At 42.1% G+C, this 15,384-nt stretch overlaps 1 protein-coding gene across 1 annotated transcript in view; it reads right to left on the reverse strand.

Annotated features, from left to right (window-relative positions):
- The window catches only part of LOC102196757 (hippocalcin-like protein 1), a 53,735-nt gene extending 39,899 nt beyond the window's left edge, over positions 1 to 13,836 (reverse strand). Inside the window, exon 1 of the mRNA XM_005745241.2 lies at positions 13,383 to 13,836. The gene's annotated coding sequence lies outside the window, so the exon portion shown is untranslated. The remainder of the gene's footprint in view (positions 1 to 13,382) is intronic.
- Positions 13,837 to 15,384: the final 1,548 nt, after the last annotated feature.

The raw sequence follows: 15,384 nt of genomic DNA on the forward strand, positions 1-15,384 counted from the left end.
TGGCTCCAGCAGATCCCGGGAACAACATCAGAGATCTCTGTCCAGAAGAGCGCAGTCCTAGGAACAGCTAAGATACTGCGCAGAACCCTCAAGCTCCCAGGCCTCTGGTAGAGGACCCGAGCTTGAAGGATTGACCACCCACAGGGGCGAGTGGGGAATTTATTTATTTTTATATGTGTGTATAGTTTTATAATTATTATCTTCTTTGTTTCCTGACTTGGGAGAACAACCTAATAAGAATAAAAAAATAAATATTCTGCTTGCCTATGATGGTTACAGTGAGGAAACAAAGAACAACAAAGAAAACAAAATAAAACCACACTATTAACGCTACATGGACAGCGACACCTTAAAGTTGTTAACCCTGTTAGGTATAAAGCTGTGTCCGAAAGAAAGAGTGACTCTTCTCAATTCAGTGGCAAATGGACATTCAAGTTGCCTAGGTAACCCTCTAATGTACTTGACCCCAGCCTGAGCCTTTTTTGGAAAAACCAAGTATGTTTTTATGCAAACAGCTTTTCAATCTGCGTAATTTTTCGTCTCATTTATGAAGAAAGTGTCAATGCATGTCATCGTGGATTTTTCACTGCATTAGTATTTATTTAGTTATCGCCTCGTTATCGTTAGAAAAAAAGTCGTGTGGGAAACTTAGACAAAAGTTATTCATCAGTGAAATTAAGATTGATCTTAAGGCGGGTGATAGAAAACAGAAAAAGTCACAGTTACATGAGAAGAGAAACGAGAAGCTTTGGTCATGTGGAGCTGATGGTTGGCGGGGCGGGGTGTGAAAGGCAGATGGGAGAGGCAGGAGCATCAGTCTTTTCCAGCTGCTAGCTGGCACAAACACTGACGACAAGGTTGCGACCCTTTCGCTTTTTTGTCCCCTCTCTCTCGCTCTCTGTTTAGCTTTCCACGTCATTTCCCCCATATCTGGCTCCCTTCATTCTTCCTCTACCACATCTCTCGTGGCGACGTTGCATGTTCTCTGTGACATTTGCTAATTGTCCAAGAAAATCACCAGCAACCCCCCCCCCCCCATACTTCTTGGATGAATTCCACCTCGCATCAGCCATCATATGGAGATCACACATCCTTTGGAAATGCGTGACTCACAAAGCAGAATGTACTGAATGGAACTTAAAATATATATAACCTGGCAGTGTTTCTGTTTGCAGAGCATGTGTAGGAGAACTGTAGGTGCCATATTGCTTCATTTCACACATTATGTGACAGTATGTCGAGTAAAGACATTCATTTTTATTCATATCACTTCCATTTTGCACTGTCCAAATAATTTAGACTAATGTTGTTCCAATGCTCTGACAATATTACTTCTTAAAACTTTCTTGTCATTAAAGAAAGAACATGTAATATTTACTCGTCATTGCATGTCTTTGGCTGCTATTCAGAATAATCCTATTATCTGTACATAACGCAGAGTTGTCCTAAGAAGAGCCTCAAATTCAAATTCCCTGTGTTACACTTGGTGATTACACTGATTCCAGCTCCGATGAGTATCCCTGTTGCAGAAGAGGGAGAGATCCTGCCCTTAAGTCACCATATTAAAATGAAGCAAAGAACATTGCCCTCAAACATACTTACATAAAGAGGATTTAACCCCCACTTTGTGTTCTCACAACCATAATCTACCTCCTGCTCAGCCTTGCCTATTTCACTGTGACTTCTCTCTTGTCACAGCGATGTTTGATTGAATGTAGCTGATGACGCGTCCCTGAATGTGCAGCCGGTTTGCTTGCCCTGGTCTGCTTAAGATAAAAAGACAAGTAAAGCCACATTAAACAATTCAAGAGTGAGGAATGTATGTAGATCCTTTCTTAAATGCAGTGCTGCATATGCAGAGAGATGGATTAAGCCTGGGACAGGAGACACAGGGACAGCTAAAAAACACACTCCACACCTTCCCACATTATAGATGTCTCACTTTCAGATTCACTGAACCAGCCATGAAAACAGAGGAAGCATTAAATAAAAGTCCAGCCCACCCTCAGCCTTTGCCGTGAAGGGAGAGAGCCAGCTCAGCAAGAATTTCCCCTTCAGAAACGATCGCGTCTCGCCGATAGCTGCATGATGAAGATATCCCACAATGCAGTGCTGTGACTTGAAGTGTATTGAAGTGCAGGGCACGCTCACGCATTCAGGCAACTTCATGTCTCTTGCTTGTAGACTCTCTTGTTCTGACACTCTACCTACTCCTTTGTCTCCTGCAGGCTGTGAAGCTCACACATCAGTCCATCGACACCGAGCAAAGAATTCGTGCTGCTTAGCCACTGCTCGGGTTACTCGTTTTTATAATGCAACCACTGGAAGAGAGATTCCTTACTGCACCAGGGTATAAATTGAGGCAAAAAAAAAAATGAAATTAGCTCTGCTTCTTGTTTTTCTTGTTTACTGTAAACAGTGCATGTTTAATGTACTCAGCATTTAAATTCAAGGCGGGATCCTTTGGGAAAAATGCATTTGAAAAAAAATTCAAAAGGCTTCACAAGAAAACAGCTTATTTCAACCCAGTATCTGACTTACAAGAACAAGGTACAGTTTTGTTCTGAGCTACAGCAAAGATCTAACTTGCTTCTGAAAAACAAATTCAGTCCATAACGGAAAACCTCAACTTGGAGTGTACCGGTAAGTGTTTTAGGCACAGACTGTATATAAAAGATGGCAACTGGTGGTCAGTGAAGCTCTGTTGTGAAGCCCTGGGCAGAAAATTTCCACTATCAACATCTTGACGATAGTGGAAACTGAAGAGTGGACGTGACACTGCATGCTCATATGAGAATAACTATGGGCCCACCCTACTTATCCTCTAATGGGGACCAAAATTCATAAAACAAACATTGTGTTGTATTCAATAAAATGTAACTAAAGACAGAGACAGTAAATGTGTTGGGAAACATTTTACTGAGGTCTCAGGGCAAGACAGCAGACGTGCCATTTTCCCATAGGTGTCTATAGAATCAGACTTCCTTTTCAAACCAGAAAAAAACCTTCTATTGGCTATTAGAAAGTCTACAGGTTTAAGGCTCTTCAACACTACCTTTGCTTTTCAGATCCTAAAGCTACAGCTAGTCTATTTAAGTGGGACTACCCCCTTGCCCTTTAATTAAGTAGGTTATTTTGGTTTATTCTTTAGTATGTCAAGGCAAAAAAATAAATACATCACAAAAACCATCTGAGGAGCAGTTTGCAAGGGCGCATAGTTTTCTTCTTAACTGCATCATGAGTAGTTTAGTTTAATGTATAAACCATTGCATCGTGAAACTGTTTCATGTTCCAAAGTTGAGCTATTGAGGCACTTAGGGTGAACAGATTAGGGTGAACTTATCTCGTATTCATAGGTAACATGGTAGCATAAAAATGCTTTTGGGTGGTCTTTTGCTGTGGTGACACCACAGCAGCTAGCTCTCCATCTTTGATTTGGCAGTTTTACACCAGCGGTTGGATCTGTAGCATTATTAAGACTAAAGGTAGTCCCAGAGCCTTAACGTCAGTAAAATAAATCAAATGTAATTTCGAATAAGTCAAGTAGTTAAAATTAAAATCCATGGATCAATTTTACAGAGATGTGAAGTTAGCAGCTTTGAATATGAATTCAGAGGCAGGGACATAAAACACTGATGTAACATGTGACATCAGTTAAGTGATGCAGCAGAAGCACTACAGCTGAAAGCAACGGCATTAAATCCACAACTAAGTTTAGGATTGAGTATGTTTAGGTAGCATTCATATTAAATTAAGTAAGGTTATCCTATTATGGGGAAATCTTTCTATATGTGCATTTAACCAAACCAAGTATTAAGAGCAGTGGGCAGCTGTGTGCAGCACTCAGGGACCAACTCCAGCTCTAAGCCAACCCCAGAGTCAAGGGTAATTTGAAGGAGAATTAGCCGATCATGTTTCTCATGGTGGAAGAAACAAAGGAAGATATTACAGTTAGCATTATTTTTATGCGGCATTCATTCAGAAACTAGCGAGTTTAGGGAGTGGTTTATTATTTACAGAATGATTATGGGGTAAATTTCACAGTATAAGTGTTATGCTATAAGATAATGCTATAATCTTTTAGTCAGAAAAAGCATTTTGCCACTGTGCTGCAAAGATTCAGCAATTATCATCATGAAGTCACAGAATGATGTTTGACCCCATGAGAATAGCTACAAATTAGAAAAGGAAATCAATGACTGAAAAGAATAATGTTTGTAATGTAAACCATTTTGCATGGCACCAGTTCAGCCCTGGCCCAAATCAATAGGTATTTTAGGATCAGAGGAATCTTTTCAGAGATCTTATGACCTTTAATGGAAGTATTCCTTTTTGTGTATTGACACTGAAGGAATAATAAACTATCAAAGATCTTGGAACCCCATCTGTGGATTTTTTTCTTGCCTTTTATTTCAAGACAGATACTCTCCAGCTCTGTGGAGGACCGTTTGAGTGATGTAACTGTAGACTGATTTGTCTGGATGTAAGAATGCCTTTAATACTGTGACACAGAGAACTGCCAGATAAGAAAAAAAATATAACAGTGGCATTATAGTGGGATTTGGACCTTAGCTACCTGAGAAATAGTTTTTTTCAATTTGTTAAAGCTTCATTAGCATTTCCTCTGACTGGGTATTCACATAAAGTGAAACAATGTGCTGAATCTGAAATTAGATAATAAAGTAAGTAAAAACAGCTGAGGTGGATCTGAATTCCTGTGTTTTACTAGATGCTATCCCTCACCACAGTGAGCCAAAAGATTAATCAGTACAGATGGGAAAGTTGGGAAAAAATACAAAATGATATCCTGGCAATTACTCGACTAGATCTCCCCACCACCCTGCTAACTGCTAACAGGCTAACTTTACGCAGTTACACTCTCTCACGTTTCATTTTAAGTTCTTTCTAATTAGTCTTTGGTTTTCCAAGCTTCTCCTGCTCGTTCAGTAGCTTCTAACGTCACCACGCCACACCTGCCACACCTGGAACTTAGTAACATGTTTTCCTTCTTGTTTGTTTAATGGGGGCTGGTAAACACTTTTCAGGAGCACTACCACCACCTTCTGACAGTTCCTTTTGCAGGCTACTACCATCGACACCATTCTAGCTGTTGCTATGCCAACTAATATGTCACACTAGCCCTCCTATTGGTGGTAGGAAGGCAAACAGAAAAGGAAAGCCCCTTAAGGTATGTAGTACTCAGGGGAGCGTTGCAGTAGGTAGTTACTCGCAGGGAGTCCACAGACCTGTATGATCCCTTCCTCATACGATGCCATTGATTAGTGGTAATTCAAACCAACAGCTCTGAAGCAGCAGCAGCATCAATACGTGCTCATTAGTGTGATCAGTCAGTATGCAAAAAGTCATATTCCCAGCTGCAAAGGAGACAAAAGAAAAAGAGTCTCCAGAAACATACAAGTGACTGTGTCAAATGAGGGAACAGGGGGGAAAAAAGCTGTTCACATTATAAGAGCACCATGCCACGGCCTGAAAGACAGGAAGCGCATTTACAGTAACCGAGCAGACTCCACAGAATAATGCTGCTCTTTTGCTCACAGTTCGACAGAAGGAGGTTGCTGTGTGATTGCACCAGCAGCCGGAGAAATGAGTCTGCAGTTGTTACGGCTGCTTGTAAATGCATACAAACCGGCCGATCCCAGATCGATTTTCTTATTTCTGATTGGCTCTCTGTTACTGTCGCGGGAGCACTGCAAGAAGGCTACTGGTGGAGAGCGACGCTTAACTGACTGTTCCGAGGCACGGGCTGAATTTGTCACCGGGAACATTTTATCTCCATGTTCAATACAATTAGAGTGACATATATAATAAGAAATAAATAAGAAAACACAGACGCGACAACAACCACCACTTTGTTTATGTTTATGAGACTGAGGTGGAGACACAGCTGGTGGTTATTCTTCCATAAAATTCCTTGCATTATGTTCAGGTGGAAGGGAGGCATCTAAATTGAGAGAGAAGGCCCGGAGGAGTGAAGAGTCAGGGGAGCGCCCTGAGAACAGAAGATATTTTTGTTTTCTCTCCTACTGTACAGCTTCTTGGAGTGAAGGGACTAATTAAACTACTTTTCGCTTCTTAGGGAGCCTTTTGAAATGGACAGAGAGACAGACAGAGAGGTATTTTTGTGGATGGACAGGAAGAGATTTGATTGAACGGAAGAGAAGAAGAGAGAAATCGCTCTAAAGACACTAAAGTGAAATATTTTTGTGGTCTGGGATAGACATGGAAGATAAAGCTGCACTGAGATATGATCTGAAGCGCGTGTGCATGTTTGTGTGTTCCCCACCACGCCTTATCAGTTGAGAGCTTGTGGCCCTTTTATGCTAAAGAACCTGCTCTCACACATTTTTTTTCCTCCCCTGGCTTCATTAGCCAAACTGCACACCGAGCTCAGGGAGTAATTGGCTGCCCTTTCAGCCTCCTAATGGCAAGAGGAGAGGCAAGGAGAGATCAAGAGGCAAACAAGCAGAATTACAGTCATTTCATAAATAAAACCTCCACTCAGAGTCTTCTTGCTTTCCTGTGATCTGTTTTATTGTTTTTCACTAGCTACTTTATTGTTTTAACTCCCTGCTCTTTCCTTCTTCACTTATTTTCGGTCCTTTTATTAGAGGACAAAAAGAAGCGTCACAAAACACTTCTGTCAAATCCAGAACTCAGATTGTTTCCTTTTGATTTCAGACAGAGATTTGAGACAGAGTAGCTAGATCTTACAATAAGGAGCCTGAACAATAGTCTTGATTAAGCTTCATGTCTCATTCGCTTGATTCAAAAGATGCTCATAAAATGCAAAGCACTACTGTGCTAATTTACCCAGGACCGATGCTCTAATAAGCCCACAGAGTAAATGGAGGTTCACCTCGGACTGATAGGTAAAATCTTTGGATTTTAGCATTTTGCTTTAAACCATCCACCTCTGGCAGATCAGCTGCTCTCTCGGCCTTATCGCAGTCATTATCAGACTGGATGTCTGACAGTCAGAAGACGCCCCTCCCAACTAGGATCAGAGCAGATTATGTGGCCGGCGGCGCACATGGGATGCATGGACATTGCGTTAACCCTTGTGGGTTACATCCCACTCCCGAACAGATCACGTGAAAACACATCCACACACAGAGATGACCATGAAAACATCTCTGTCTGAGTTGCTGATTCCCACTCATCCCATAATGATCATGTAAGCATTCACGACCCTCAAGCTATGTGTGAAGTTTGACGTAGTTTTGTGTCTTTTTAAGGAGCACTCCACTCGTTTTACACATGTGTGAAGTGTAATCAAAAAATGCTACTGAGTCTAAAAAAGCAGTTATAGTTGAATACCTTCTGTAGGTTTGTAACCCTGGAATGTCACACTGATGTCACCAGAGCACCTTTAGAACAGGATTCATTGAATTTTTCTTGTGTTATTTGAAGGAGAGTTGGGCTTGGTGAAAGTGGACATTAGTCTCTTGCCCTGTGGGAAATGTAGGATCTAATCTTTTTTGCAGCTCGTCGTACCTGTCACACCAAACTCTGCCTTTGCGGCATGATTTTAACGGTTCTTTTTATGAACTAGCTTCGATTCTTCCAGATTATGCTGAACTTAAATAACTGTTGTTTTTTTCTTTTAAGTCGGCTTCAAACATTTACATCTATTTCTATCTTGATGGATGACTTCTAACTAATCTAATATTTCTAAGCTTGTTTTTAGGAAGCTGTGTCATCTGTGCTCTTTCAACTTCAGAAACAAGTAAGTGTGACAGAAACAGGATCTATGTCCATCTGAGCTAACATAAGCTTAACAATATTATGCCTCATGTTGGAAATCAGGCCATGTTAAAACCCCGGTCAGACAGGCTCACAGACCAGTCAGTGATGATATGGCAACCACAAGTTGCAAGGGAAAAATGCATATTCCAAAACCAGTTGGAAAGTTTGTGGAAGCTGCTGTAAAATCAATTGTTAAAGCCCATTGTACACAGGCATAAAGAGGGGCTGCTGGCAAACAATAGTGTGAAACTGGTCGCAAAAAGGAATACGGTGCAGCACCAAAAATCTCCTTGTTATTAGTCTGGGCACCAACCATTGGTGGCAACAGCAATCTGCTAGCGACCAAAGCAACCACACAGAGGATTTTGGTGCAGCCTCTTCTTTGCAATCGGTTGGCAACAGCGACCACCCTCCACCAACCACTCACCAACTGGGTGGTGAGTGTAAAATGATTTGCTGTGCCACCTTGTGATTCAAAGTGGTATTACATGAGAGTACAGCTTGGAATCATTTCAACTTCAGTTGATATCTCTGAAGCGAAATGTATACACATTTACTATTTATAGTTTACGCTATAAAAAAGTTGATTCTGTTCATCTGATGAACAGAATCAACTTTTGAGGATTTACTTACCTGGATGATTGAGCATGCATGAAGAAATTACTATCAAACTATTTCTGTTAGTTAGCATTATTACTGTCAGTTGCTACAGTTTTGAGGTTCCATCTAAATAAATTACGATTTTTGTCTTTTTAACACTTTAAGCAGTGTGGTCCCACGAATACCACATTTTCTACTGTGGTACAGAAGGTAGAGCAAATCGGGAGGTCGGTAGCTCAACTCCGTGCTGCTTCATTCTGCATGTTGACGTATCCTCAGACAAGATACTGAACCCCAAGTTTCCCCCAATACATCCATGAGAATGTGTGCCCGAATGTTAGACAAGGCATTTAGGCATAGAAAAGAAACTGTCATCAATGTTTGTAACTGGGTAAATGATGCTTGTAATAGAAAATACTTAAAGTGTTCACAATGAGTAAGTAGTAAATCACTTTGTATTACAAGTCCATTTACCAAAATTTGAAACATGCAAATCATGGAGAAACCCTGCCAACACGTTGAGTCATTAACTTACATGAGGCATGGCTCTATCAAAGCAATAAAGGTTTATAGTATTATTGATACAAAATTGTTACGAAACAAAAATGACAGCAATCGAGTAACAACGTTACGAAGATGATCCAACTTATTGGGGCATTAATAATGTCTTGTTTTTGTTAGTTATGTGGTTTAGGTACAGTAGGTGATCATGTTGCTTTCGCAGAATGAATTGAGTCAATGTGTCACCGAATCAACAAAATCCTGTTCAAATTTTATTTAGAAAAATCACAGTTTGACTATAAAGGTTATTTAAGTTGCTTATAAGAGAAATTCAAAGGGCCATGAATCATTTAAACGAAGAAAGTCTTGTGTACATTAGTACCTAACAGCATCATTAAAATCCAGTTATGATGGTTCATGGGAAAGTGACTGCTCACATTTTGCTAATTAAATGTAATATCACTCTTGTAAAAGATAAACTGAACGATTTCCATTTCCACCCATTACTGTGTTATGCTACAGACCACAGATCCATTTTGCACTCATTTGAAGTCTCTCTTCTCTTTTCGCATAATGACTGTTTTGTTTTGTATTGTTTTTTTTTCCCGGAAAGGCCTTGGAGTTCTCTTCAGAGAAAAATAAATAAAAATCCTCTGACCTTTCGAATCTATCAGGTTACTGGAAGATGTACAAACAGCACACTTTTGCAGGGGCGGGGTAGTTAACCCAACTTTAAGCCTGGAGCTGTTTTGGACATGTACATTTCCCCGGCCTCAGTCACATGATAAATGGACTGGTTCTTACATAGCACTTTCCTACTTGAGCACTCAAAGCATTTTAAACAGCACGCCTCAATCACCCTTATTAATACAAGCACTTTGTTTTTACACACATTCACACTCCAAGGATTGCATCGGAAATGCAACATAAAGTTCAGTATCCTACCCGAGTATACTTTGGATGTATCGAACCATGCAGATGACCTGCTCTACCTCCTGAGCTGTCGCCGCCACAGATTCACAGGATTTCCTTGTGTCTCTTCAAGAAAGATCTCCAAGATGCTGAGTCTGAATGTCCCTGCTGACCTGCCTTCACATGTAACCTTAATTGAAAGTGACTTTGAGGCTGCGTACTTATGTATTCCCATGCATGCAAGCAGTCAGGGGCATCTATCTTGTCAAGAATTTCTGGCGGCATTATGTGAGAGCAGGGTCACATAAATGAGCAAGGCTACATTGTTTCCCATAATGTGAGAGCCTGCAGTGTAGAACATAGAAAGGGATGCATTATTCACACAGAAGCAATGCGTGAAAAAACCACCAAAGAGAGTAAGAGATACTAATGAGGCCATTTCCTCAACTCTGCAACTCACTTGCCTCATTGATATACACGTTGACTGCGACATCGATCTTTTGCAAGGTGCTTCAGGGTTAAAACCTCTTTTCATGTGTATATACAAGCACGAGTTAGAAGTGTGTGTGCAGGCGGGGGTGCTTATGAGTCCAAGTGACTGAGAGAGTAGTGCTCCAGCGCACATTTATCTTCTTATGTAACAACTAGACAAGCAGATGCAGGCTAAATGCTGCCTCTACCCACCAAAAACATGAGCAGCACAATTCTGCTCACTTCAGACAGAATTCAGCAGGTTCCCTTACAACACAAGCCCCAAACACGGATCAATTTGTTGGGGCCGTGCCTCCACATTCCCATTAACCTGGGGTCGGGCTGAAAATGGCCATGTTAAAATGGTCTCTCTCATCATTCTCTTCGTCATTAGCTGCCCTAAATGACAGCTAGAGAATGACCACAAAGGCTTTCACCCCCACTCCCCCACCATGAGCTGCCAATCATGCGGCTCCTTTGAGTATTCCTGACTGCCTGCACAGATTTCGCTTGTCTGCGCCCTGTGCCAAGCCTGATGGTAAATCTGAAAGGATTATACAGAAGGCGAGCAATAGCTGTGTGGCATTTAGGAAAGAAAAGACAGAGACAATGTGTCGTGCTATCAGCGAAGCTGGTGTGCTATCTCCAGGAAAAAGCAGAGCAGAGGTCCTAAACAGGGGTGCACCTAAAGCAGGGAGTCTGGGGTGTCACAGCCCCATCCTTGAGGGGGGGGGGGGGGGGTTGCCCTTTCAAAAATGATATGTTATGTTAAAAGTACCATAAGTCCAAATTATGTTGGAAAAAAAAGGTTCCACTGTCTTCCTTTAATGCATCACTGTAAATAATATTATTTAATGTTAATTAATGTAACATTTGGGGTTAGTCACGATTTTCTAATACTCAAACAGTCATTAAGATGACTGTCCTTTGTCTTGTCAACATATCTTCCTTGATTTTACTGCTGGGTGGTTGAATGCAGTGTACTACTAATGCCAAACAAGTGTGGTAATGTAATATGCAGTTTAGGGCGATCGTGGCTCAAGAGTTGGGAGTTTGTCTTGTAATCGGAAGGTTGCCGGTTTGAGCCCCGGCTTGGACAGTCTTGGTCGTTGTGTCCTTGGGCAAGACACTTCACCCGTTACCTATTGGTGGTGGTCAGAGGGCCCGGTGGCATCAGTGTCCGGCAGCCTCGCCTCTGTCAGTGCGCCCCAGGGCAGCTGTGGCTACAATGTAACTTGCCATCGCCAGTGTGTGAATGGGTGGATGACTGAATGTGTAAAGCGCTTTGGGGTCCTTAGTAAAGCTATACAAATACAGACCATTTACCATTAAAGCTAAACAAAACAACAAAAATAATAAAAATGACCCACTAACTACCAGCTATTCCACTGGCAAAGTGTCTGTCACAGTCATAGTTGGTGCTGCTGTACAAACAGGTAATAGCAAACACAATCAGAGACAACGACAGCCAGCAAAACATATTTTTTGGAACGCGTTCAGAACTTAGAGGAAGTCCAGTTTATCGTTATGTTGCACCATTAAGCTAGCACATTACACATCAGCCAGAACAGTCATTCCTGAGTTGTTTAGAGCAGCGGTCCCCAACCCCCGGGCCACAGACCGGTACTGGTCCGTAAGTTGTTGAGAGTTGAGGCTCACGTGTGAAAGTCATGGTTTTCAGGGTTTTTATCAGTTTTTAGCGTTATTTTATTTTTTTTAATCATTTTTATCATTAACTCAGTTTCCCTGGGTCTCTTCCCGTGTGTTATGAATAAATCTTCTTTTTTTGGTACTGGTACTGGTTTTATTTTGTTGTATTTATACAGACACCTTAAAGGCCGGTCTGTGAAAATATTGTTGGACATAAACCAGTGCATGGAACAAAAAAGGTTGGGGACCATTGGCTTAGAGCGTGAGTGGAAGAACAGTTCCCAGTGAATATTGAATATATATTTTACTTGACATGCCCATCTCTAACAATGTGTGTGCTAATTCGAGATGCAAACCATTACAATATTCCCTCAACATGTGCCTCACACTGGTTTGATTCACTCCTTCACATTGCAAAAGTGTGCTTAAATCAAAATGACTTTCTTCTTTAATTCTACCAACATATTTACTGCTTTTTGTTAGCCCCTGAGTTGGATGTTGTGCTTTAATGTCCCTGGCATATTGTTACAGGGCATACATGCTTCATAATACATATTTATGCAGGCAGGTCTCTTCACAATGACAACTTGCCAACTTGTCAATTTTCTAGTAGTTTATATTTATATTTGATAAAGTTTGTGTTTCCCACTCATTGTTTCTTGGTTCCCTCTTGTGCACACCCCACCCAGTTCTCAGTCCAGTATTGATATGTAATAATCACAGTGGATGCCCAGGAAAAGTGTTAACAACCGTGAACAGTGAACTAACCTCACTCACAGAGAAAAAAAGACATCACAACCTGAAATGTTGGGCTAGTCTTTGTTGGTACTATCTTATTTGATAAGCAGGCATACACAGCTGGTACAAAAGAAACAAAGATGTTAGTTTAAAATTTCTATAAACTCCACATTAGGCAAAAATGCATCATGCAATTAAAGAGCGTGATTAACGTAGGCTCCTCTGAACGGAAATGCTTTGCACTCAGTGGTTAACTAGTAACGCATTTACTATCAGGCTAGAAATAAGCCAGCAGGCAAAGATGTTGCCTCTTCTTCCGGAGGCTTCAGTGCAGCCCAAACCTGAGACCTGAGAGCAGGGAGGGAAGTTCCAGAGAAGTGCCACGCGCCTCCATCCTTTTGCCCCGCGTGAAGATCATTCATAAAAATGGCAGACCTACACTGCTTTCATCCTATTGGCTGTACAAAAACAGCCTTATTTTTTTCTCCTCCTTTTGTTTTAAAGAAATGTCCGGAGAACGACACAAACAGTCAAAAACACACACATACTACAGGCGGGAATATCTTCAGCTCGACTGGTCTGTTCACGCGGTTTATCAGCACCGCGCAGCCGGAAGACGAACAGTTTCCGCGAGTAAACAAAAGCGTCTGCGCCGCTTTCCAGAAACTGAATATTAGCCCTAGAATACATTAGGCATAAAAGCAAGCTAAACTGAAGCAATAACGTCGACCCGCTCCTCTTACCCGAATAGGCGAGGCAGTGTCGGTGCCGGTGAGGAGGGTATCCCTGCTGCAGGACAGAGAGAGATGCTCGTCTCGGCTCGCTCTTGTGCGACTTTCTCCGGAGCTCCTGGCTGAACAGCGTCGCTGGACCGGTCGCGTGCTCTTACTGCCGCTTGTCAGTGCACGCTCACACACATCCACACACGCGCAGGCTGAGTGACTGACTTAGTGGCCCCTGGCTACAGCAGCCGAACCCTTCAAACCATGATACCGTGCAGGCGACAGGCATCAGTGATGGTGCTGCTGCTGTGGTGGCAGCTTTCTCTCCTCCAGGAGCCTGGGCTGGACAGGACGGCAGGGGAGGGCAATGTGTTTAAGTGGTATGCGCCGGCGGAGTGGATTTAAACGGGGGGATGGTGTAGCTGGGATTACGTGGTAGGGGTTTAATTAGATAGCCCTGCGCCCATTGGCACCAACGCTGCGCACAACCCTCCCCCCCCCCCCCCTCTCTCTCTCTCTCTCTCTCTCCCCCTCTCCCCTCTCTCTCCCGTCTCTCGCTCTCTTTGTCTTTGGCAGTAAAATAGCTGGATGTGTGGATCTCATCACCGGCTGATGCCGCACCACGCTGTGTGCTTAATAATATTTCATGCACAACATTTTTATTCCAAGTGACTTGCGATGAGGACTGCACAGGGGTCAGGAGCGTTCAGCCGTTTGTACATTGGGGTGGCCGCATCTCTCAGGGGGGAAAAAATGCATATGGAGAGGAGTGATTGTGTAAGTGTTGTTTCTGCATTTTCAGAATAATGTTGGTCCAAAATCATCATTGCAACTGACCAATCATGATGTTGTGGTGTTATGGCTTTGCAATGTGGGGTGAAAAATACAAAAATGTATTTCTTTATAAATACCACTGTTCTGTGGGGTGGGGGGATAAGCGTTTCAATTGTCCTTTATTAATTTATACAGTATAATGAATATGGCCTCAAGTTAGCTTTGCTGTTATTCAATTCCCACATAGCAAAATTGATATGGCCTGGATCTGGCCCACACAACGTGCATACACATGGCCCACATACCACAAAGAATGACGGCCCTTTGGTGGCCCAGATCTGGTTTACCAGAGGTGGCCAACACATGGGCCAGCAAAAGGCCAGTTGCAGACAAACTGCTGGTCCTGTGCTGGCTCAGATAAGTTTTAGCTCTGGCCCCAGATGTCAGCCTAATGTGTACCTTAATCAAGCCATGTAATAACAACATGTGCTGGAACATAATAGCGCAAAAGTGACATGAGGAAACTCTGTTCAGACAGTGAGTGGACTGATTCTTATATAGCGCTTTTCTACGCTCCCGGATTACTCAAAGTGCTCTATACAACACGCCACATTCACCCAATCACACACTTTCTCTAAACTGAGTGCTTACTACTACCCACTAACCTTCCGATCAGTAGGTGACCTGCTCTACCTCCCGAGCTACAGCCACCCAGTGGTAAACATGAGTAAACCCTCACTAGGTTTTGGATAAAGTGTACACTCACAAACCTTTCAAACCTGCATTTAAAACATTGGCTACCATAGCAGTATAGTATTGCAACATGCCATTTGGGTCTTCTAAATAAAACAGGAAAAGGAACATAAATAGTGTCATCATTGCCAGACCTGGCCCACATCTGGTTGACAGACACCCTGCCATGACACCAGTCAGTCAGAAGTGGCAGCTGATGCCGGATCTGGGTCAGTCCTGTTTGCTATGTGGGTTTAAGTAATTCATGTTGGTTTGCTGGTGTTAGTTTTTAAAGGCATTAGCTAACTATTATGATGATGTAGGAACAACACTAATACAGTAAATTTCAGATCATACAAGAAGAGGTGACTATCTCATAATAATATGGCAGCTGTAATGAAAACACAAGATTTGACCGTAAATTGATAAAGTTAACAAAACCTAGTTTTTACTATGATAAACATTTTTATTATTTCAAATAATAGAATTAGCTCTGGGACATATACTCCACTTGCAC

The sequence above is a fragment of the Pundamilia nyererei genome, unplaced genomic scaffold (genome assembly GCF_000239375.1).
Source record: "Pundamilia nyererei isolate P.nyererei 1_Seehausen unplaced genomic scaffold, PunNye1.0 scaffold00156, whole genome shotgun sequence".
NCBI classification, from domain to species: domain Eukaryota; kingdom Metazoa; phylum Chordata; class Actinopteri; order Cichliformes; family Cichlidae; genus Pundamilia; species Pundamilia nyererei.